Genomic DNA, 23,487 nt, shown 5'->3' with positions numbered 1-23,487 from the left:
TCCTCCGGGCTGTAGATTGGGAGGCTGCCATTCTCATTCCCGTCCTCCGAGCTCTAAGGAAAGCATTCGGGAAACAAAAACTCCCGAGAGCGAACTCCAGTAGATTTCTGAGCCTGGTCCCTGGCAGGGGCGGTGCAATTTTGCCTTGGACAAAGATATTTGAGAATCACTTCAACAGGACCCACCCTGAGACGATCAGCAAGAACATCCAGCCAAGACCAAGCAAACTGATCAAGGAGAAAAGTGGAACTCTAGAGCTAGGGGAAAGCAGTGCATGGAATTCATGACTTTCTCCCCATGATCCTTTAGTCTTGTAAAGTTAAATTAAATTTTTTTAATTTTATGTTTTCTTATTCTAATTTTTTTAACTTTTCCTCTTTCCTTTTTTAATTTAACGTTTTTAAACTAGTTTATCTTAACAATACCTTTCCAAAAAATTCTTTTTACTCAGTCTAAAAAAAGAAAATTACATATATATGTGTGTGTGTGTGTGTATGTATGTGTTTTAATTTCTTTTTACCTCTTTTCTTCTCCCCCCAGTTTGGGGTCTCTTCTGACTTGGTTAGCATACATTTTTCTGGGGACATTGGTACCCTTTTAGTATTTTATTCTCTCATTCATCTATTTTTTTAAAGAGTTTATTTATTTATTTGATAGACAGGATTACAACTAGAGAGAGGGAAGCAGGCTCCCTGCCAGCAGAGAGTCTGACATGAGGCTTGACCCAAGACCCTGGGACCATGACCTGAGCCGAAGACAGAGGGTTTAACCCACTAAGCCACCCCATCATTTATATTCTTATTTGGAAAAATGACAAGGCAGAAAAACTCACCACAAAAAAAAAAAAAAGAACAAGAGGCATTACCGATGGCGGCTAGGGACCTAATCAATATGGACGTTGGTAATATGTCAGATCTAGAGTTCAGAATGATGATTCTCAAGGTGCTAGCTGGGCTTGAAAAAGGCATTGAAGATATTAGAGAAGCCCTGTCTGGAGAAATAAAAGCCCTTTCTGGAGAAATAAAAGAACTAAAATCTAACCAAGCTGAAATCATAAAAGGTATTAATGAGGTGCAATCAAGAATGGAGGCTCTTACGGCTAGGATAAATGAGGCAGAAGAGAAAATTAGTGATATAGACCAAATGACAAGGAATAAAGAAGATAAACAAAAGAGAGACAAACAACTACTGGACCACAAGGGCAGAATTTGAGAGATAAGTGATACCATAAGACAAAACAATATTAGAATAATTGGGATTCCAGAAGAAGAAAAAAGAGCATGGCAGAAGGTATATTGCAACAAATTATAATAGACAATTTCCCTAATATGGCAAAGGGAACAAACATCAAAATCCAGGAGGCATAGAGAATCCCCCTCAAAATCAATAAAAATAGGTCCACCCCCATCATCTAATAGTAAAACTTACAAGTCTCAGTGACAAAGAGAAAATCCTGAAAGCAGCTCGGGACAAGAAGTCTGTAACATACAATGGTAAAAATATTAGACTGGCAGCAGACTTATCCACAGAGACCTGGCAGGCCAGAAAGAACTGGCATGATATATTCAGAGAACTAAATGAGAAAAATATGCAGCCAAGAATACTATATCCAGCAAGACTATCGCTGAAAATAGGAGAGATAAAAAGCTTCCAGGACAAACAAAAATTAAAAGAATTTGCAAACACCAAACCAGCCATATAGGAAATATTGAAAGAGGTCCTCTAAGCAAAGAGAGAGCTTAAAAGTAGTAGACCACAAAGGACCAGAGACAATATACATTAACAGTCACCTCAGGGGCAACAAAATGCCACTAAATTAATATCTTTTAATAGTTACCCTGAATGTAGATGGGGCAAATGCCCCAATCAAAAGACACAGCATATAAGAATAGAAAAAAAAAAAAAAGCACATCAATATGCTGTCTACAAGAAACTCATTTTAGACCCAAAGACACCTTCAGATTTAAAGTGAAGGGGAGAAAACAATTTACCATGCTAATGCACATCAAAAGAAAGCAGGGGTGGCAATCCTTACACCAGATAAATTAGATTTTAAGCCAAAGACTATAATAAGAGATGAAGAAGGACACTATGTCATAATCAAAGGTTCTGTCCAACAAGAAGATCTCACAATTTTAAATACCTATGCCCCTAACATGGGAGCAGCCAACTTTATAAACCAATTAATAACAAAATCAAAGAAACACATTGACAATAATACAATAATAATAGGGGACTTTAACATTCCCCTCACTGAAATGGACAGATCATCCAAGCAAAAGATAAACAAGGAAATCAAGGCCTTAAATGACACACTGGACCAGATGGACATCATAGATATATTCAGAACATTCCATCACAAAGCAACAGAATACACATTCTTCTCTAGTGCACATAGAACATTTTCCAGAATAGATCACATCCTGGGTCACGAATCGGATCTCAATCAATACCAAAAGATTGGGATCATTCCCTGCATATTTTCAGACCACAGTGCTTTGAAGCTAGAAATCAATCACAAGAAAATGTTGTAAAGAACTCAAATACATGAAGGTTAAAGAGCATCCTACTAAACAATGAATGGGTCAATCAGGAAATTAAAAAAGAATTGAAAAAATTCATGGAAACAAATGATAATGATAATGATAACACAACTGTTCAAAATCTGTGGGACACAGCAAAGGTGGTCCTGAGAGGAAAATATATAGCAATACAAGCCTTTCTCAAGAAACAGGAAAGGTCTCAAGTACACAACCTAACACTACACCTACAGAAGCTGGAGAAAGAATAGCAAAGGTGGCCTAAACCCAGCAGGAGAAGAGAAATAATAAAGATCAGAGCAGAAATCAATGAAACAGAAACCAAAAGAACAGTAGAATAAATCAACGAAACTAGAAGCTGGTTCTTTGAAAGAATTAATAAGACTGATAAACCCTTGGCCAGTCTCATCAAAAAGAAAAGAGAAAGGACCCAAATAAAGAAAATCGTGAATAAAAGAGGAGAGATCACAACAAACACCAACAAAATACAAACAATTATAAGAACATATTATGAGCAACTATGTGCCAACAAATTTCACAATCTGGAAGAAATGGATCCATTCCTAGAAACATATGAACTACCACAACTGAACCAGGAAGAAATAGAAAAACTGAACAGACCCATAACCAATAAGGAAATTGAAGCAGTCATCAAAAATCTCCCAATAACAAGAGCCCAGGGCCAGAGGGCTTCCCAGGGGAATTCTACCAAACATTCCAAGAAGAATTAATACCTATTCTCCTGAAACTGTTCCAAAAACACAGAAATGGAAAAAAAAAATGCCAAACTCATTTTATTAGGCCAGCATTACCTTGATCCCCAAACCAGACAAAGACCCCATCAAAAAAGAGTATTACAGACCAATATCCTTGATGAACACAGATGTGAAAATTCTCACCAAAATACTAGTCAATAGGATCCAGCAGTACATTAAAAGGATTATTCACCACAATTAAGTGGGATTTATTCCTGGGTTGCAAGGTTGGTTCAACATCAACAAATCAATCAATGTGATACAACACATTAATAAAAGAAAGAACAAGAACCATATGATACTCTCAATAGATGCCGAAAAAACATTTGACAAAGTACAGCATCCTTTCTTGACCAAAACTGTTCAAAGTATAGGCATAGAGGGTACATACCTCAATATCATCAAAGCCATCTATGAAAAACCCACAGTGAATATCATTCTTGATGGGGAAAAACAGAGCCTTTCCACTAAGGTCAGGAGCACGGCTGTCATCATTAAGACAGTATGGTACTGGCACAAAAACAGACACATAGATCCATGAAACAGAATAGAAAGCCGAAATAGACCCTCAACTCTATGGTCAACTAATCTTCGCCAAGCAGGAAACAATGTCCAACGGAAAAATGACAGTCTCTTCAACGAATGGGTGTTGGGAAAATTGGACAGCCACATGCAGAAAAATGAAACTGGACCATTTCCTTATACCACACACAAAAATAGACTCCAAATGGATGAATGTGAGAAAGAAATCCATCAAAATCCTTGAGGATAACACAGGCAGCAACCTCTTCGATCTCAGCCACAGCAACTTCTTCCTAGAAACATCACCAAAGGCAAGAAAAGCAAGGGCAAAAATGAACTAATGGAACTTCAGCAAGATCAAAAGCTTTTGCACAGCAAAGAAGATAGTCAACAAAACCAAAAGACAACTGACAGAATGGGAGGAGATATTTGCAAAAAACATATCAGATAAAGGGTTAGTATCCAAAATCTATAAAGAACTTACCAAACTCAACATCCAAAGAATAATCCAATCAAGAAATCGGCCGAGGACATGAACAGACATTTCTGCAAAGGAGACATCCAGATGGCCAACAGACACATGAAAAAGTGCTCCACATCACTCGGCATCAGGGAAATACAAATCAAAACCACAGTGAGATACCACCTCACACCGATCAGAATGGCTAAAATTAACAAGTCAAGAAATGACAGATGCTGGTGAGGATGCGGTGAAAAGGGAACCCTTGTACAGTGTTGGTGGGAATGCAAGCTGACACAACGACTCTGGAAAACAGCATGGAGGTTCCTCAGAAAGTTGAAAATAGAACTACCCTATAACCCAGCCATCGCACTACTGGGTATTTACCCTAAAGACACAAATGTAGTGATCCGAAGGGGCATGTGCACCCGAATGTTTATAGCAGCAATGTCCACAATAACCAAACTGTGGAAAGAACCTAGATGTCCATCAACAGATGAATAGATAAAGAAGATGTGTTATTTATTTATACACACACACACACACACACACACACACAAAATATGCAATACCATGTAGCCATCAAAAGAAATGAAATTTTGCCTTTTGCAATGACATGGATGGAAGTAGAGGGTATTATGGTGAGCGAAGTAAGTCAGTCAGAGAAAGATGATTATAATATGATCTCCCTGAGATGAAGAATTTGAGAGGGAATGTGGGGTTTAATGTCACAAAGGAAACTGTGGGTTGCTGGGTGGAGGGGAGTAGGGAGAGGGTGGTTGGGTTAGGGACATTGGGGAGGGTATGTGCTAATGGTGAGTGCTGTGAAGTATGTAAACCTGGTGATTCACAGATCTGTACCCTTGGGGCAAATACTACATTATATGTTAATAAAAAATAAAAAAAAATTTTAAAAAGTTGATTCCTCAGGAACACATAACAACCACAAATATGTATATATCTTAAAAGAGAATTTCATAATAAAGAAAGTAAAAATTTACAAAATCAACAGAAGAAATAGATAATTCTCTAGTCAGAGATTTTCTTTATTTTTAGCCAGAGATCTTAATACCCATTAAGCGTGTCATAAAATAAGACAAAAATATCTCTAAAGATGTACACAATTGCTAAAATAACCTTTAAAACATAACCAACCACCTTGACTTCACTGATATCTGAACATTATAATTAAAAAATTGTAAGATACACATTTTTTTCAAGTGCATATATAATATTCACTAAGTCCAATCTACCACCAAATCATAAAATAAGTCTCAGTAAATTTAAAAAGATTAAAACCAGGGTACCTGGGTGGCTCAGTTGGTTAAGTGTCTGCCTTTGGCTCAGGTCATGATCCCAGGATCCTGGGATCAAGCCCCACACTGGGCTCTCTGCTCAGCAGGGAGTCTGCTACTCCTTCTGTCCCTCACCCTATATATGAGTGTGAGCTCTCTTTCAAAAAATAAGTAAAATCTTAAAAAAATGGTCAAAAGCTTAAAAAAAAAGAGACTAAAACCATATAGAATATGTTCTCTGATTACAACAGAATCAAAAATAACAATGAAGTGTCTAGGAAATGTCCAAATATTTGAAAACTCAACAGTGAACTTCTAAATAATCCACAGGTCATTTGAAACAGAACAAATAATGAAAATACGCTGAAGTTTTTGTGATGTGGCTAAAGAAATATTTATATTAGAAAAGAAAAAATATTATGTCCTAGTGTTCTACCTTAAGAAACTACAAAAAGAAAAGCCAAGTAAATCTATACATAGATGTTGGAACTACAAAGCTTCTAGAAGGAAACAGAAGAATATCTTTGTGACTTGAAAGTAGGCCAAGATTTCTTAGGACTAAGAAAGCAATAAGTATTTAAAAAAAAAATCCCAACAAATTAGACCATCAAAATCAAAATCTTTTGATTATAAGAAGACTCCATCAAAGAAAATGAATAAAGCTTCAATGTGGAAAAATACAAAACATTTATTTGATAAATAAATGATTAGTATCTAGAATATAAGGCACTCCCACAACTCAATTAAAAAAAAGAGAACTTCGTAGACAAATTGGGTAAATGATTTGAATAGATACTTTAAAAAGAAACATATGTGAATGGCCAATAAGCATATGAAAAAGTACCCTAAATCATCAGTCAGCAGGGAAACACAGATTAAAACTAAGTAAGATACAACTACGCATTCTTCAGAATAGCTAAAATGTAAAAGATGGAAGAAGTAGAGCAGAATAACCTAACTAAAGCAACAACAAGAACAACAACAACAAAATCCAGAACAGTTTTTCCTTCTCAGTGACAGAACAGGGATCAACTGGGTTGGAGCACCAGGTAACTTTTTGAGGTTTTGTCAATGTTCTACAACTTGATAACTATCTGGATATTTAATTATCCAAAGGAATAAAAGTGTATAAATTTTTAATATCCATAAAATGATATATTTAAGATGGTATATTTCACTATACAATCTTATTTTATATTTTATATCAAAAAGTAAATAAATTTTATATCAAAAAGTGAATCAACATTGAACTCAAACTTTATACTCAAGTATTTAGAGGTGAAGTGTATGGGTATATGTGGCTTAAATTGAAATACATCAAACATTGAATGGATTAAAATATGGATAAAGGATGAATATATAGATCTATGTGTAATAAACACACACAGCAAAATGTTAATTATATAATCTGTGTGTGATATACGTGTGCTTTTTTTTCATATATATGTGCTTACTGTAAAATTCTACTATCCTAAAATTTTCATAGTAAAATATTGGGAGAAATATATAAATAAGAAATCAATGTAGTTTTATTCACACTGATTTCTAATACGCCAAATCTAGTTTTCTGAAAACATATTCTCTTTTAAGAGGAACCAGGCCTCCTTGGAGAAATGGCTAATTAAAGGTCAAGGACAGAAAAGTAAGAGGTAAGCTTAAGATTAATGAGTACATATTAGAAGTACACAGAAGCCAGTTTGAAAAGTCTCCTACAGGCAGATGTGGGACATTTTAAACAACCAATAAGCAAAAGGCTTATCAATCATGGAATTACAAAAGAATCCGTGAGTTAATGATAATAGTAAAAAGACCAGAGGTGGGATGGGTGGAACTATTCTTTACAGAAAAATACCTGGAAATAAATATAGAAAAAATACTAGAATTAGAAAAATTTGTATTTCCAGAAAAATAAATGATTTAAAGAAGGATCATCAACATATGCTACGACATTATTATATAAGTGGTGGTGGAGAATAGGATATTCAGTCAGTGTCTAAAAATACTTATCACACGTGAAGAAAAGTCATTTTACAATAGAGAGATCTGGCAGACACTACCTCAACCAAATGATCAAACTTAGCATCATCAGATACTGAAATATGCAAACATTATGTTTCCTATTGAAATTCAATGGGAAGCACAAAACAAAAAGATGCACTTCTATTGTATGCAAGTGATGAATCACTGAATTCTACTCCTGAAACTAATATTGCACTGTATGATAACTAGAATTTACATAAAGATTTGAAAAAAGTAAAAATTAAAGTTAAAAAAAAAAAGATTAACTTCAATCTACTAATGAAGAAACAGATAACTCAAGACTGTAGAGCATTTCACAACAGAATCTGGCAAATTATTTCTGTACAGGCCCAGAAAGTAAACATTTTAGAATTTGTAGGCTGTAGGGTCTCTGTTGCAACTATTCAAGTTGTGTTGTGGTGTGAATGGTGTGGCTGCGTTCCAATACAATTTTATTTACAGAAACAGATGGGTTTTGAGCAATGGGCTGTAGTTTGCCCATCTCTGTTCTGTCCCATGATAATTGTCTGTGAGTCTGAAAAAATAAAAGTCAAATCAGGAAAGAAAAAAAAAAAGGAGAAAGCTACATGGCAATAAAACTCGATGTTTGATCCTTGATCTGACTGGACTTTAAAGACATTTGGGGGACAAATGTGGAAATTTGAATAAGGACTAAAAATTACATTTATTTATTTTATCAATGTTAATTTCCTTCAGCATAATAACGGGATTAAGATAATGTCCTTGTTTTTAAAAGACACATGCTGAAGATATGTCTGAAAATTATTTTCAAAAAAGAGAGACAGAGCAGATATAGCAATATGTTAAAAAAAAATAAGCCATCTAGTGAAGTGAGTCAGTCGGAGAAAGTCAACTATCATATGATCTCCCTGAGATGAGGAAGTGGAGATGCAACATAGGGGGTTTGGGGGGTAGGAAAAGAAGAAAAAATGAAAGAAGATGGGATCAGGAGGGATACAAACCATAAGAGACTCAATCTCAAAATACAGACTGAGGGTTGCTGGGGGGAGTGGGGATGGGAGAGGGTGGGGGGGATAACATTGGGGAGGGTATGTGCTATGATGAGTGCTGTGAATGTGTAAACCTGGTGAGTCACAGACCTGTACCCCTGGGGATAAAAACACATTATATGTTTATTAAAAAATAAGCCATCTATTAATCTGTGTTCATCAATAAAATGGATATGTAGGGGAAAAGCCACAACAGTTCACTTAAAAAAACAAAAACAAAAAAAAAAACAAAACCCAAATAGCTCAAAGGGCAACACACAATGGAAATTTTCTTGAAAACCATAACTACTTTTTGAAACTTCAAGGAATATAACCACATTTTATTTTACCAAGAACCACTTCTAAAGTTTCAAACATGTAAGTTAAGATCAATTTTGCCAAGGATGTTAAATACTAACACTAAACTGGTCTTGTCTCCATTTTCAAATCTTGAAAAAAGAATAATTCCCAGGCAGCCTTTAATTTTTGCTAAGGTCTAAGTGATAAATATGATACTTTGTCTGCATTTGCCCTGGGTCAAAGTCTATAATGAATCTTCAGTCAAAATATTTTTATGTTAGTCTTAGTACTTTATGAGAGAAGGTCCCTACATTTTCTCAATCTATCCCAAACTAAACTCATCCTCCTCTTAGCCCACAAACAAGCCTTTCTTCCTTCAGTGCTCTTGTTGAAGGCAAGAAACATCCACCCACTCTGATCTGGAAGGCATTCCTCTAAGGCTTTTCCTATTTACTTTCTTTTCCTTCCTATCATTTTAGTTTAGGCCTTTCTTATGTCTAATTTGGGCAACAGCTTCCCACTTTTTTTTTTTTTTTAAGGTTTTATTTATTTATTGGCTTGTTTGAGAGAGAGAGAGAGAGAGAAGAGAACAAGCATTTGGGAGCACATGGGGAGGGAGAAGGAGAGAGAATCCCAAGCAGACTCTGTGCTGAGAGCAGAGCCCAACACAGGGCTTGATCCCATGACCCTGAGAATCATGACTTGAGCTGAAACCAAGACCTGGATGCTCAGCCCACATAGCCAAGCAAGCGCCCCTAGCTTTCTACTTTTTAATCCACTATGTCTGTTGACAGGGGTGATTTGAGTTTATTCACTGATTAAAATCGTTCAATGGCTTTCTACTTCCTATAGTCTATAGAAAACTTCTCAGACTCTTCAGCATTGCATAATTGCATCAAACTACTTCTGCAGGTCATTTCCTGCCACTTTCCTAGACATACTAGACAGACTTGAAAAATCTATACAAGATTTTTCAAGTCTATAAACACGAACATTTTGTCTTATACCTCCCTGCCTTTGTATACTCCTATCTGTTTATAAACATGCCTTCTTAAAACACTGAAGTTCTATCTTAGCTACTCAGTACAAATATAATTTCTCCATGACTTCAACATAGGCAAAGTAGTAGTAGTAACCTGCCTTCCTCATAGTTTACCTATTATAATACAGAGATTATGTGTTCTCATTTATGCACCAAAGTGATCTATATGCTAATGATTCTTAAATTTGGATCTCTGTCCTACCTTCTCCTCTAAGCTCCAAACCTACTTCCAACCATCCTCTTCAATTAACATCACCATTTGGAAGACAGGGAAACTAAAGCAGAGAGCTCACGGAGCACACAGTGGGACCAGGTTCAAATGCTTAGGTGTATGGTCTCCAGCCAGCTCATTCTCCAGACCAAGAACCCGAGAGTCATCTTTGACACTTTCCTTCATCTCTCACACAAAATGTATCACTAAGTTCTATTTCTGTCATTAATAAAGATCTCAAATAAGTCTACTTTTCTTCATCTCTACTCACTCCAGACTTCCATAAATTATTGCTTGGATGACTGCAATTGCTTCCTAATTGGTTTTTCCATTTCCACTTTTGCTCTCTCCCTGACTATATTCAGCACATAGGTGAACCATAAATTTGGTTATAGTTTTCCTTGTTTAGAGTATATAAATGGTTTATCATTTCATTTTGGTGAAATTTCCAATGTCCTAATAGACTATAAAGGCCTTTCTTTAGCTTTATGTGGAAATACTCTCTGCATCTCTCACAGGGCTTCAGACTTCTCCCAGTTCACTTCATCAAGCCCCAGGGCCTACTCAAACTATTACGAAATTTGCAATTCTCTCCCCAACACCTACTCTCACTCCTCTTTGGTCCCAAAAGAAATGTTCACTTCTTGAGGGAAGTGCCCTTGTTACATGTTGTCAGGGCACTCTATTTTCCTTCATAGCAATTTAAACAATTTGCAAACAAATATTTGGAAGTTATTCTATATTCCTCACTAGGTTGAAAAATCCCAGTATCAAGTTCAACATCTAAATATTCAGCTTCTAGTTCAGCGCCTGCTATAAGAAAGACAATTATTTTGAAAAAGCAAATTAATAATGTGAGCTAAAATAACATAGGCTGAATGCATGGTAAGACAAAGAGAAGAAATAATCAAAACAGACATAACTCAGCATGAAATGACCAAAAGGACCAACATCAGAAGGTGGGCAAAATTTAGAATATGTAAGCAAAATACTATGGGCCAAGATGCAAAAGAACCAGTTGTAGTAATATGTGTAATTTATGTATTTACATTCTCTTCAATTATGCTAATTTTCAAAATCCAAGATTAACTCTAAACTGAAACTTTGGTATCTAAATTTATGTTTCTATCCTGAGCTTATGATCTAACACAAATTATTTCTGTTTGCTTTCTTCTTCCCTAAGGACACAACATTTCTGTTATGAAAATGAACAATAATTATTAAAATTTAAACTTGAATAGTAAAAGCAATCTTAAAAAAGCAAAGCAAAGCTGGAGATATCATAATTTCAGACTTCAAGTTATATTGCACAGCTGCAGTAATCAAAACAGTATGGTACTGGCACAAAAACAGACACAGCTCAATGGAGCAGAATAGAAAATCCAGAAATAAACCAAAACTTTCATGGTCAATTAATCTTCAGCAAGGCAGAAAGATTATCTGATAGCAAAAAGAGTCTCTTCAACAAATGGTGTTGGGAAAACTGGACAGAAACATGCAAAAGCGTGAGACTGGGCCACTTACTTATACCATACATAAAAATAAATTCAAAATAGATTAAAGATCTAAATGTGAGACATGAAACCATAAAAATCCTAGAAGAGAACAGAAGCAGTAACTTTTTGACATCAACCTTAGCAACTTCTTTCTAGACATGTTTTCTGAGGCAAGGGAAACAAAAGCAAAAACAAACTATTGGGACTACATCAAAATAAAAAGCTCTGTACAGCAGAGGGAACAATCAACAAAATTAGAAGGCAACCTATGGAATGGGAGAAGATATTTGCAAATGACATATCTGATAAAGAATCGGTATCTAAAATACATAAAGAACTTATACAACTCAATGCCCAAACAGTAAATAATCCAATTAATTAAAAAGTGGGCGGAAGACATGAACAATATTTTTCCAAAGACGTACAGATGTGCCAACAGACACATGAAGAGATGTTCATCATCATCTGCCATCAGGGAAATGCAAATCAAAACACAATAAGATATCAATTCACACCTGTTAGAATGGCTAAAGTCAACAACACAAGAAATAACAGGTGTTGGCAAGGATGTGGAGTAAAAGGAACCCTCGTGCACTGTTGGTGGGAGAGCAAACTGGTGCAGTCATTGTGGGAAAAAAGTATGGAGCTTCCTCAAAAAGTTAAAAATAGAATTACCTTACCATCTAGCACTCACTCTACTGGGTGTTTACCCAAAGAATACAAAAACACTAATTCAAAGAGATATGTGCACCCCCTATGTTTACAGTAGCATTATTTACAATAGTCAAGATATGGAAACAGCCCATGTCCATCGATTGATGAATGGATAAAAAAGAGGTGGTGTATATACAGTGGGATATTATTCAGCCACAAAAAGAAGGAAATCTTCTCATTTGCAGTGACATGGATGGAGCTACTATATAATGCCTAGTGAAATAAGTTAGTCAGAGAAAAAAAATACCACATGATTTCATTCATATTTGGAATTTAAGAAACAAAACAAACAAGCAAAGGGGAAATGAGAGAGAGAAAGAGAGGCAAACCAAGAAACAGACTCTTAACTATGCAGAACAAACTGATGGGAGGTGGGGGAGGGTGAGATAGGTGATGGGGATTAAGGAGTGCAGTTGCTGGGATGAGCACCTGGTGTTGTATGGAAGTACTAAATCACTATATGGTATACCTGAGACTAAAAAAACATTGTATGTTCACTAACTAGAATTTAAGTAAAAACTTAAAAAAATACACACACACAAAAAAATAAAACTTAGAAGGAAAAAACCCAAACAACAAAAATAAACCTAAAGAGTAGGTTTAGGTTTATTATTAAATGAAAAAACCCAAACAACAAAATAAACCTAAAAAAAAAAATACTAAGATTGCAACTGAGAACTAAAAGTACATTACACTGAAAGATATTTCATAGAAATGAAAATGTAAATAATACAGAAATAGATGGAATTCCATCATATGTGATTTAGAACCAGGTCTTATTTTTCTGTCTTCCTTGTTCACAAAGATAACATCTAATGCTGGCAAGGATATGTGCAATTAGCACTCTCATATTTTCCAGTGGTTGTGTAAATTTTTATAACTCTTAAGTAAAAATTTAACTTAGCAATAACTTTTAAGGGCCATAAACATATAACTTTTGAACTAGTAAAACCACTTTTAGCAATCTATCCCGAGATATAATTCTAACTAAGAAATAAAGCTCATGCTGAAAAGTATTTGACCAAACAGTGCTTAAAATATTGAATAATATTATAACATTGAAAACATCTGGAACACAAAATATGACAATGATCATTACTATTACTATAAAGCGTTACCAACACAGAAATGCTTTTAACAGTACATTAAGGGAAAGTAAAAGAAAACTGCTTTTAAAACATGAATATATCTGTCTCAACTACATCCACATACATGTAAGAAAAGATTGCTTTAAGAATCTTCTCTAGCATTTATAGAGCTATTTAATGCCTATAAATTCTGGGTACAAGAGTCCCCAACAATAAAGCAAATTTATATCTACAGGTGATAACATGGGACAATGAATAAACATGTTATCACAATGAGCAAAAAGTCCAAACTCTCAAGGCCTGATGATATGAAACTTGCATGTAATTTTCTATAGCAATAGCCACCTTGTAGGTAGGGTGTCAGATTCCTAGGATACTCCACGAAAGCCTATTTAGCTTATCATATTGAGAGTTTGGTAGGCTAGCCTGATAGAGTGTTTTGTTTCATATGCTTAGTTGACATATAAAACGGTTTTCAGGATGGCTGATGCAAGTAAGTTGTGTGCAACTGGATTTTTTTTTTACATACAAAACATGTCTAATATTGGTATCAGAATAACAGCTATCAACATGGAGAAAAATAAGGTCACTATAAAACCAGTTCAGCTGGAATCGGGTCGCAACCCCAGCCGTGCCTGCCGCCTGCACTGCCTCTGGACCATGGACCCCCACAAAGTGAGCGAGCTTTGGGCTTTCGTGAAAATGTGTAAGCAAGATCCGAGCGTTCTGCACACCGAGGAAATGTGTTTCCTGTGGGAGTGGGTGGAGAGCATGGGGGGTAAAATACCACCTGCCACTCATAAAACTAAATCAGAAGACAGTATCAAGGAAGAAAAACCAGATAGTAAGAAGGCGGAGGAAAACATAAAGACAGATGAACCATCAAGTGAGGAGAGTGATCTAGAAATTGACAATGAAGGTGTGATTGAACCAGATACCGATGCCCCTCAAGAAATGGGAGATGAAAATGCAGAGATAACCGAAGAAATGATGGATCAGGCAAATGATAAAAAAGTGGCTGCCATTGATGCCCTAAATGATGGTGAACTACAGAAAGCCATTGACTTGTTCACAGATGCCATCAAACTAAATCCTCGCTTGGCCATTCTGTATGCCAAGAGAGCCAGTGTCTTCATCAAATTACAGAAGCCAAATGCTGCCATTTGAGACTGTGACAGAGCTATTGAAGTAAATCCTGATTCAGCTCAGCCTTATAAGTGGCGCGGGACAGCACATAGACTTCTGGGCCATTGGGAAGAAGCAGCGCATGATCTTGCCCTTGCTTGCAAACTGGATTATGATGAAGATGCTAGTGCGATGCTGAAAGAAGTTCAACCGAGGGCCCAGAAAATTGCTGAACATCGGAGAAAATATGAGCGAAAACGTGAAGAGCGAGAGATCAAAGAAAGAATAGAAAGGGTTAAGAAGGCTCGGGAAGAACAGGAGAGAGCCCAGAGGGAGGAAGAAGCCAGACTGACAATCAGGAGCTCAGTATGGCTCTTTCCCAGGTGGCTTTCCTGGGGGAATGCCTGGTAATTTTTCTGGAGGAATGCCTGGAATGGCAGGGGGGATGCCTGGAATGGCAGGAATGCCTGGGCTCAATGAAATTCTTAGTGATCGGGAAGTTCTTGCAGCCATGCAGGATCCAGAAGTTATGGTGGCCTTCCAGGATGTGGCCCAGAACCCAGCGAATATGTCAAAATATCAGAGCAACCCAAAGGTTATGAATCTCATCAGTAAATTGTCAGCCAAATTTGGAGGTCAAGCATAATGCCCTTCTGACAAATAAAGCCCTTGCTGAAGGAAAAGTAACTTCGATCGCCTAATGGATGTCCCAATAATACAAACCAGTGTACTTCCGACCTTCTCATGAAGAAAGCTGGGGTGCTGTGAAGAGAGTCCCTACCCCTCTGCTCCCCATGCAACTGAAACATTCTACAATGGTTTGCCATTAGGGTATTCATTCAGATAATGTTTTCCTACTAGGAACTACAAACTTTAAACACTTTTTAAACCTTAAAAATATTTAAAAACATATTAAAAGGGTGTGTTAGTCCCTACATTTTTCTTTACTAATCATTTCAGTTTTTTTCCTTTGGATTAATTGGGCAAGGAAGATATTTCAGTGTGGAAGATTCATTGCTCAGTTGTAACGAGTGAAATAAAGGTTTATTAGTGGGAGGCAAATAATACATTAAAATAGATGAAGTCTGAGTTGGAGATACAGTTTCTGAGGCATTTTGACTTGTCTTTTTAAATGCTTTATTTTTTAAACACAATTTATTTTGATAGAACCATTGGGACCACCAGTATTGCAGTCGGACCTGGGTAGGGACCGGAAGTGCTTGGCAGGGCAGCAACAACCTTACTCCTTTTATATAGTGTGCATTCTTGTGCAGATGCATTTAAATCTTACACTGTGGTGAAGGGATGATTTTTATAATGCTGCAGTAGACTTGGATTACTTAGCTGTGTTCTTGTCTGATATAGAAAATAAATGTTTTGCATTATTTCCACACACACACACACACACACACACACACAAACCAGTTCAGAGCTTTCACACTTAAAAAAAGACTGAGTTATTGGGTAAGAAGGAAAATAAGAATAAAAAAAAAAGAGATAACTTTCACTAAGCCCTACATGCTTACTCCATGACCCAGGCTATATACCGACAACTTACACAGATTATCATTCATTCTCACAACTACTTTGCAAAGAAGGTATATGCAAATGTAGTATACAGGACTATAGCAATGGGAGGCAATATGAGGGTAAAGCGTTTGAGCTTCATGATCAAATGTCATCTGTCACTTATCTATATAACCTTGGGAGAGTTAATAAGCCTAAGCCTCCACTCCATTTTCTCATCTATCAAGATGGAAGGAAAATGCAGTAAACTGACTCCTGTTTACCAAAGGTTGGTAAAGTTCCCTCCAGATTGATCCTAGAGTTGTATTTTCTGTCCCTATTTTGATGGGTTGGGTAATGGGATTAGTCTGGGCAATGAATAATGAGCAAAAGTGATAGAATTGCTTCTGGGCCAGAGCTTTTAATTGTCAGTGCAAGATTCTACAGGATTCTTCTGTTTTCTTTGGGCACAGTAACTGGCCACTGAGACCCGCTGCTCTGTCAGTGACGTCAACCTGTTAGCACAGGCAGCTGGGCGACAAGCTGAGGCAGCTTGTCAATCTAAATTGGGCAGGCAGGATAAGCAAGAATAAATGCTTTAGGCCACTAGGATTCTGGGTTTGCTTATTGTTGAGGTATAATGAAGGCTATATGGACTGACAAAGATCATTTCTATCCTCTAGTGTTTTGACAATTTAATGAAGTAATACTGAAAGTATTTTCCACAGTGTCCAGCATAGAGTAAATAGTTAGTGTCAGCTATATCATGATTACATTGTTCTCTGTCTTTTATAAATTAGAATACCGAGATATTAAGTATTCTGCAATGTACCTAAGGCTACACTACATTAAATGACAGACTTGCTTCTGTTAGACTATAAAGCCAGAAATCTTTTCATTCCTTTTTCTTGTCATGTGACCTAGAAAAAAAAAAAAGCCTTCTAGTATTATCTTTTTGTTCATATTTGTGCCTTTTTTGTTGTTGTTTCAAAACCTTCTGTTACAGGAAGAACTGATTTCCTTTTATTCTCTACATTAGTTTTTTCTTAGTTTAATGTTTATTTCATTTAATAAATTTTATCCCATAGCATGGCAATTGTTATGCAAGATTTAATAATCAAACACCTCTACTATTTGGCTACAACCTCTCTTTCAGAATTTATCTCCTACTACTTCCCTTCATAAACCTTCTGCCCATGGTCTATAAATCTTACAGAACATAGGATGCTCATTTTCTCCTTCTGGTCTCTGTTTATGCCACTCCAACTGAAATCCTTCCTCTGTCCAGTTGTCCAATTCTTTTTTTTAAAATGTTGACTTAAATTCTCATTCTTCTACAAAGCTAGCTCTAATCAATTTCATAACACATACAGTCTATTTTACTTATTTGAAACATAATTTCATAAGATCTTATAAGATAGCTGTGTATTGCAGGGGCTTAAACCCTGGAAACTGTTCCTGGGAATCCCTTGTCACTAGGGTTCTGGTTAATTTCTTCCAATGAGGAATTCTCCTGAGATCTGGAAGGCAGAGGAAAGGATGCCTACTTTGGGTATAATAACTAGCTCACAGAACTGCCTGAAAGCAATTAGATCAGAATCAATTACATGTCACATTTTGGAAGGAATTTACTGTCAACCCTTCAAACCACATTTAACAAACCAACTAATGGTCACCACTACCATGAAAAAACCATTAGCACCGACTTAGGAAACGACTCTGCTGTTCAAGAGTTAAAACAATCCCTGAGTCACCAAACTTCCTCAAACAGGCAGCAAGCTGTAGTCTAAGAAAGACACACTCCCTATACCCGCTTCAAGGGCAATAATGAAAAGGAGGGGATTCTAAAAGGAGAAGGCAGTGGCCAGAGAGAAAACAATGGAGTTCCTTGCAGAAAGCAGAATCTAGGCCTGATCAAAGCACTGCCCCAGCTTCCTGTGCACGTGCACATCCTGGTGTGTGAACAGGACTGTTTTAGTGTCCCATTTGTATATGGATGTGTGAGGGGAGAGAGGAATAGTCTGTCTTTTTACTTAATAGATTCTAAGATCAAGAGGAACCATGTCTTGCCCTGACAGAGTACTGATATATCACCCAGAAATCTGAGAGCTCATGCTAGTTGTAATGACTGGTTGGTTCTTTGGAGTTTCATCCTTGCAGAAGGACTGAGTGTGTTTTCTGTATAGTAAGAGAAATGGAAAAATATATTTGGCAAATAGAAGGATAGGCTGGGGCAATAATAATGTTATGTATTCCCCAACTCCCATTTCCCTCTCCTCTTCCTAGGCACATTGGAAAGGTATATTTTGCAGATTCCCATGGATGTTACTAAATTCTGAAATGTGAGTAGAAGGGACTCTATGTGCTGAGGTGATTAAGTGCCTGTGAACTTCACACACGCTTCTTCTTTTCTTTGTTCACTGCCAATATTAGAACCAAACACTTTTTAGAGGACACAGGTGAAGAATGGAAGCAGCCTGTATCTCAGTCACTGCTTTGGGGCTTGCTGCTTACCAATTCCTCCCTCAGACAATGACTGGAGTGGGCAATAAAAAAAATAAATCCAGTGGTTATAGGGATTTTTGTTATAGCAGTCAGCATTAATAACTTTGATTAGACTTTGGTCATAATTGTAGGACAAGGCAAAAGTTAGAACAAAGAGGCCAGTGAGATCTTTAGGGTCAGTGAAAAATCAAAGAAATCAAGCTAAAACTTGATTGTTTGAAAAATAGGATGGGGAACCCAACCACTGATCTGAGATCAGAAAGTCAGTCTAGCACACGTGATGTTTTGTATGCATGTCTAGTCTCCAACCTAGTCCTTTAGGTAGGAGAAAATGGCTTTTCAAATTTGCATCCCTATCACCTGGCATGGGATATAATGATGAAATAGCCAACAATTCAGGGTGTTTATCAAAGCAGGGCAGATATGCAAGAGGGGATGTTTCAGGCTGGAGAAGAAGGTCAGGATCAGGTGTATAAACCCAGTCTTGCAAGCTGGGTGTCAAGACTATGAGACCAGGCTGGCTATATACTAGATTCCATGAGAGTGCTAATCTACAGATACTCTCATACGGTCCTTCTACTCCTTGACCTATTATTACAATTGTTTATAGTAGCTGGAAAGAGAAACAGGAGTTAAGCAGGCCGAATTACTAGATTGAGAGATAACATAGGTATACCAAGATATATGGTATTTTGCATTATTATTTAAAATAAGTTTTTAATCCTATATTATATTTTTACTTGATAGTGTAATAATAATATATTATAAATATATTTTAAAATCTCACAAAACACACAAAAATTTAATCCAAGTAACTAAATCTACCAGTCACTAATTCTAAAGAGATTCCAAGAGTTCAGTGGTGATTTCGGAAATCAACTAAAGAATATGCTTATAATAAATAAGAGATTTAATCATAAATATAACTCTAATGATAAATGAACAAAATTATTAATTTTTTAAAATCTCATGCTGCTAAGCACTGTGATTTCCTAAGATAATGAAAGAGGCAAAAAATAAACAGAATGTTATCTATCATCCAGTACCTACCAGAGAGTTGGCAAGATACAAAGAAATTTTCTATCTAGTAAAATAAACATATATTCATATACATAAACATATGGAGGCAGAAAAAGCAGATGGAAAATTATTTTAAGAAAAGCTGAAGAGAGATAAAATCAGGAAAAGATACATATAAAAAACCCAAAGTCTTAAATTCCAGATATAATTATGTGTTTAATGGTTACTGAACCCCTTCCAAATGAAAAAAATGTACTAAATTTGACTAGATTCTTACAAAAGCAAATTTCCCATAACCACACACACACACTCATTGCTTTTCATATAGAGTAAGAGAAAAAAATTGATTAATTCATTTGTTCATTCTCAAGAATTTATCAATGGTTTACTACGTGTCTGGCATTGGGAAAGTATTACCAAAAAAACCAAAATAAAACAGAACACATAAAAAGGAAGGAAGGAAACGACAGGATTCTAGAAGAGAGTTCTCAAATATAATAAAGGACCCTGAACACATCAAAGAAGGCTTTTAGTAAATGGAGCAAATATAGTCAAAAGAACAGATCCTCAAGCTTCAGTGTCAAACCACACAAAAAAATATTTACAATACACGGTTATGGAGGAAAAGGTCACAGACATTAGAAAAAAAGATCTACCTTATGATGAATAATAGATACAAAGAAGAAAGGAAGTAATAATGAGAGATCAATGAAATGGAAAATGATGATACAACAAAGAATCAACAAAAACTAAAATCTGGTTCTTTGAAAAGACTAATAAGTCTGACAAGCTATCAAAAGCAAACAAGAAAAAAGCTCCCAAAAGATAATATTAAAAATGAAAAAAGTTTAAAACTACAGATAAAGATTTTTAAAAGTAAGAGGAAACACTGAAATACTTTATGCCAGTAAATTGAAGTAAAATTGGTAATATTCCAGAAAATAAAACATCAAAACTAATTCAGAAAAAAAAAAGAAAACAGGGACGCCTGGGTGGCTCAGTTGGTTGGACGACTGCCTTCGGCTCAGGGCGTGATCCTGGAGTCCCGGGATCGAGTCCCACATCAGGCTCCCAGCTCCATGGGGAGTCTGCTTCGCTCTCTGACCTTCTTCTCGCTCATGCTCTCTCTCACTGTCTTTCTCTCTCAAATAAATAAATAAAAAATCTTAAAAAAAAAAAAAAAAAAAAGAAAAAAAAGAAAACATGAATAAGATTAAAGATAAGCATTAAAGATACCGAATCAGTAGTTAAAAATCAACTCACCAAAACAAATTTTAAAAAATATTTAAATTAAAAAATAAATTAATAAAGAAATTTAAAAAACAAAATTTAAATAAATCAATAAATCTCACCAGACCCAGACGGTTTTACAGGTACATTCTGCCAAATATTGAAGGAACTGATAATCCTGATCTTAAATTATTTCCTCACCTCATGTTGTTAGAACAGTATACATAACCTTTACACCCAAAGCAGACAAAACGTAGATGCAAAAATGCTAAACAAAATAGAAGCTATCCAAAACTTGCAAGGTATTTAAAAATATGTACCAAGGACACATGGGTGGCTGTCAGTTAAGCATCTCTTTGCCTCAGGTCATGATTCCAGGGTTTTCCAAATCAAGCCCAAGTCCCCCCATCTGGCTTCCTGCTCAAGTGGGGAGCCTGCTTATATTCCTCTCCTTCTACAACCTTTGCTTGTGACCTCCCTCTCTCTCTCCTTCTCATTCTCTCTCAAATAAGGAAATAAAATCTTTCAAAAAATGTGTAAAAAAATACGTAGCAAGATCAGCTTCAGAACTGATCCAGTGATGCATTACTAGTTTAAGTTTAGAAAAATTTTCAGTATATCTCCCCCCACAAGAAAAGACTGAGAAAAACCATGCAATTATCTTTACAGACACAAAAGAAAACACCTGTTAAAAGTTAACTTTCACACCAGATAAAAATTCTAAACAAACTATAAATAGAAGGGAACCTCCTTAAGCTTACAAAGTCTATCTAACAAACACTTAGAGCAAATATTATAAACCTAGTAAGTGTATGTGTGAAGAAAAACATATAATGAAAACATGCTGACACTAATTACTCTCAGATGAAACAAAAAATATTAAATATTTTGTTCATTTTCAAGTTTTTATTCAAGGTCTGTTATATGCCTGGCATTGTGAAAAAATTCCAAAAAAAGAAAGAAAAAAATATGCCATGATGATACTTAAAAGTCAAATGTAGAAGCTTTCCCTTAAAATCAGGAAGGAATTCAAGAAGGCATGCTATTGCCATTTCTATTTAACCTCTAGAACATAGTACAAGAAAAAAGATATTAGATTATTAAACGCATGAAAAAAAGCAAATAGGCTCATTATTTCCAGATGATATGACTGTCTACAAAGGAAATCAAAGAGAAGTTATCAACAAAATATTAGAACTAATGAGAATTTGGCAAGGCTTCTTAATATAAAAGTCAACAATAAAAATTAGTTACAACATTAAATACCAGTAACAAAGTTTGAAGACATCATAAGTATTTCACTTATAATATGTACAAAATGTGCGCTACCCTAGGGCATTTAAGAAGAAAAGTACATTATAAAAAATCAAAAGACATTAAAGAGGCTGTGAGCAAGTGGAGAGTTCTATGATGGTCAGGAATGGAATACCAATTCTCATGTACAGACTCTATCAATTCATTTAAATTCTAACCAAAATTTCTCATGAAACTCCACAATATTCAACTGCAAAGCCATAGACCCAAAATAATTTTCAAGAAGGAAAACAGAACTGAAGAAACTGGTTCTACCAGATATCACTAATTAGAATATTGTGGTAATGACATGAGTTAAACCAACAGAGCAACCAATAACACAGCCCCAAAACACACATAAAACATTTGACATATAATGGAAAGGACATTTCAAAAAGTGGGGAAAAGATGAACTATTGAACAAATTTTCTAAGTTGATTGATTTTTATACATAAAATCAGATTCCTACTTTATGTTTTACAGAATTCAATTGCAGATGGATTAAGACCAACATATATGCAAAGCAAAATTTAAAACCTTTGGAAAACAAAAAGACTTTCTTAATGACCTCAAGGTACATGAGGATTTCTCAAACAAGATGTAAGAAACACAAAAACTAAAGATTAATTAATTTGACAACATTAAAATAAAAAGCTTTTATACAGGGGCGCCTGGGTGGCTCAGTGGGTTAAAGCCTCTGACTTCAGCTCGGGTCATGATCCCAGGGTCCTGGGATGGAGCCCCACATCGGGGGCTCTGCTCAGCGGGGAGCCTGCTTCTTCCTCTCTCTGCCTGCCTCTCTGCCTACTTGTGATCTTTGTCTGTCAAATAAATAAATAAAATCTTTTAAAAAAAAGGATGATGAACTGATTGCTAAAAGTAATTCACAGAAAAACAAATAAAAACAACTTATATACCATAAAAGAAGGTTTCTTTAAAAAGAAAAAAGCTTTTATATATTAAAAGTCACCATATTCCATATAAAAAGAAAACTAAAAAATTGGGAGAAAGTATTTGAGACACATATAACTGACAACAGCTAATAAACTCACACAGATTACTCAGAAAAAAGCAAACAACCCAATAATAAAATTGGCAACAACAGGAAAAAGTAGTACACAGATTAATGATCACAGATATGACCAAAGCTTAATGAATGCATGAAAAGCTGCCCCCATAAAATTAATCAGGATAACTACATTACAGTGAAGGTACAAATTAACCCAGAAATCTGAGTAGCTTAATAAAACAGGTTTATTTCTCAGTCATTACACAAATTCAGTGGAATTTGACAGGGGGCTCTCCGCTTCATAAAAACCACTAAAGGACCCATGCTCCACTGTCTAGTTGCTGTAC

General features: G+C 35.8%; 1 protein-coding gene and 1 pseudogene across 9 annotated transcripts in view; one reads left to right on the top strand and one right to left on the bottom strand.

Annotated features, from left to right (window-relative positions):
• FAM13A (family with sequence similarity 13 member A) overlaps positions 1-23,487 on the bottom strand; it is a 362,418-nt gene that overhangs the window by 150,732 nt on the left and 188,199 nt on the right. The window lies entirely within an intron of this gene.
• Positions 14,113-15,232, top strand: LOC122889414 (annotated as a pseudogene).

The sequence above is a fragment of the Neovison vison genome, chromosome 11 (genome assembly GCF_020171115.1).
Source record: "Neovison vison isolate M4711 chromosome 11, ASM_NN_V1, whole genome shotgun sequence".
In the NCBI taxonomy this organism is placed as follows: Eukaryota; Metazoa; Chordata; class Mammalia; order Carnivora; family Mustelidae; genus Neogale; species Neogale vison.
This window is presented reverse-complemented; position numbering and strand designations above follow the sequence as displayed.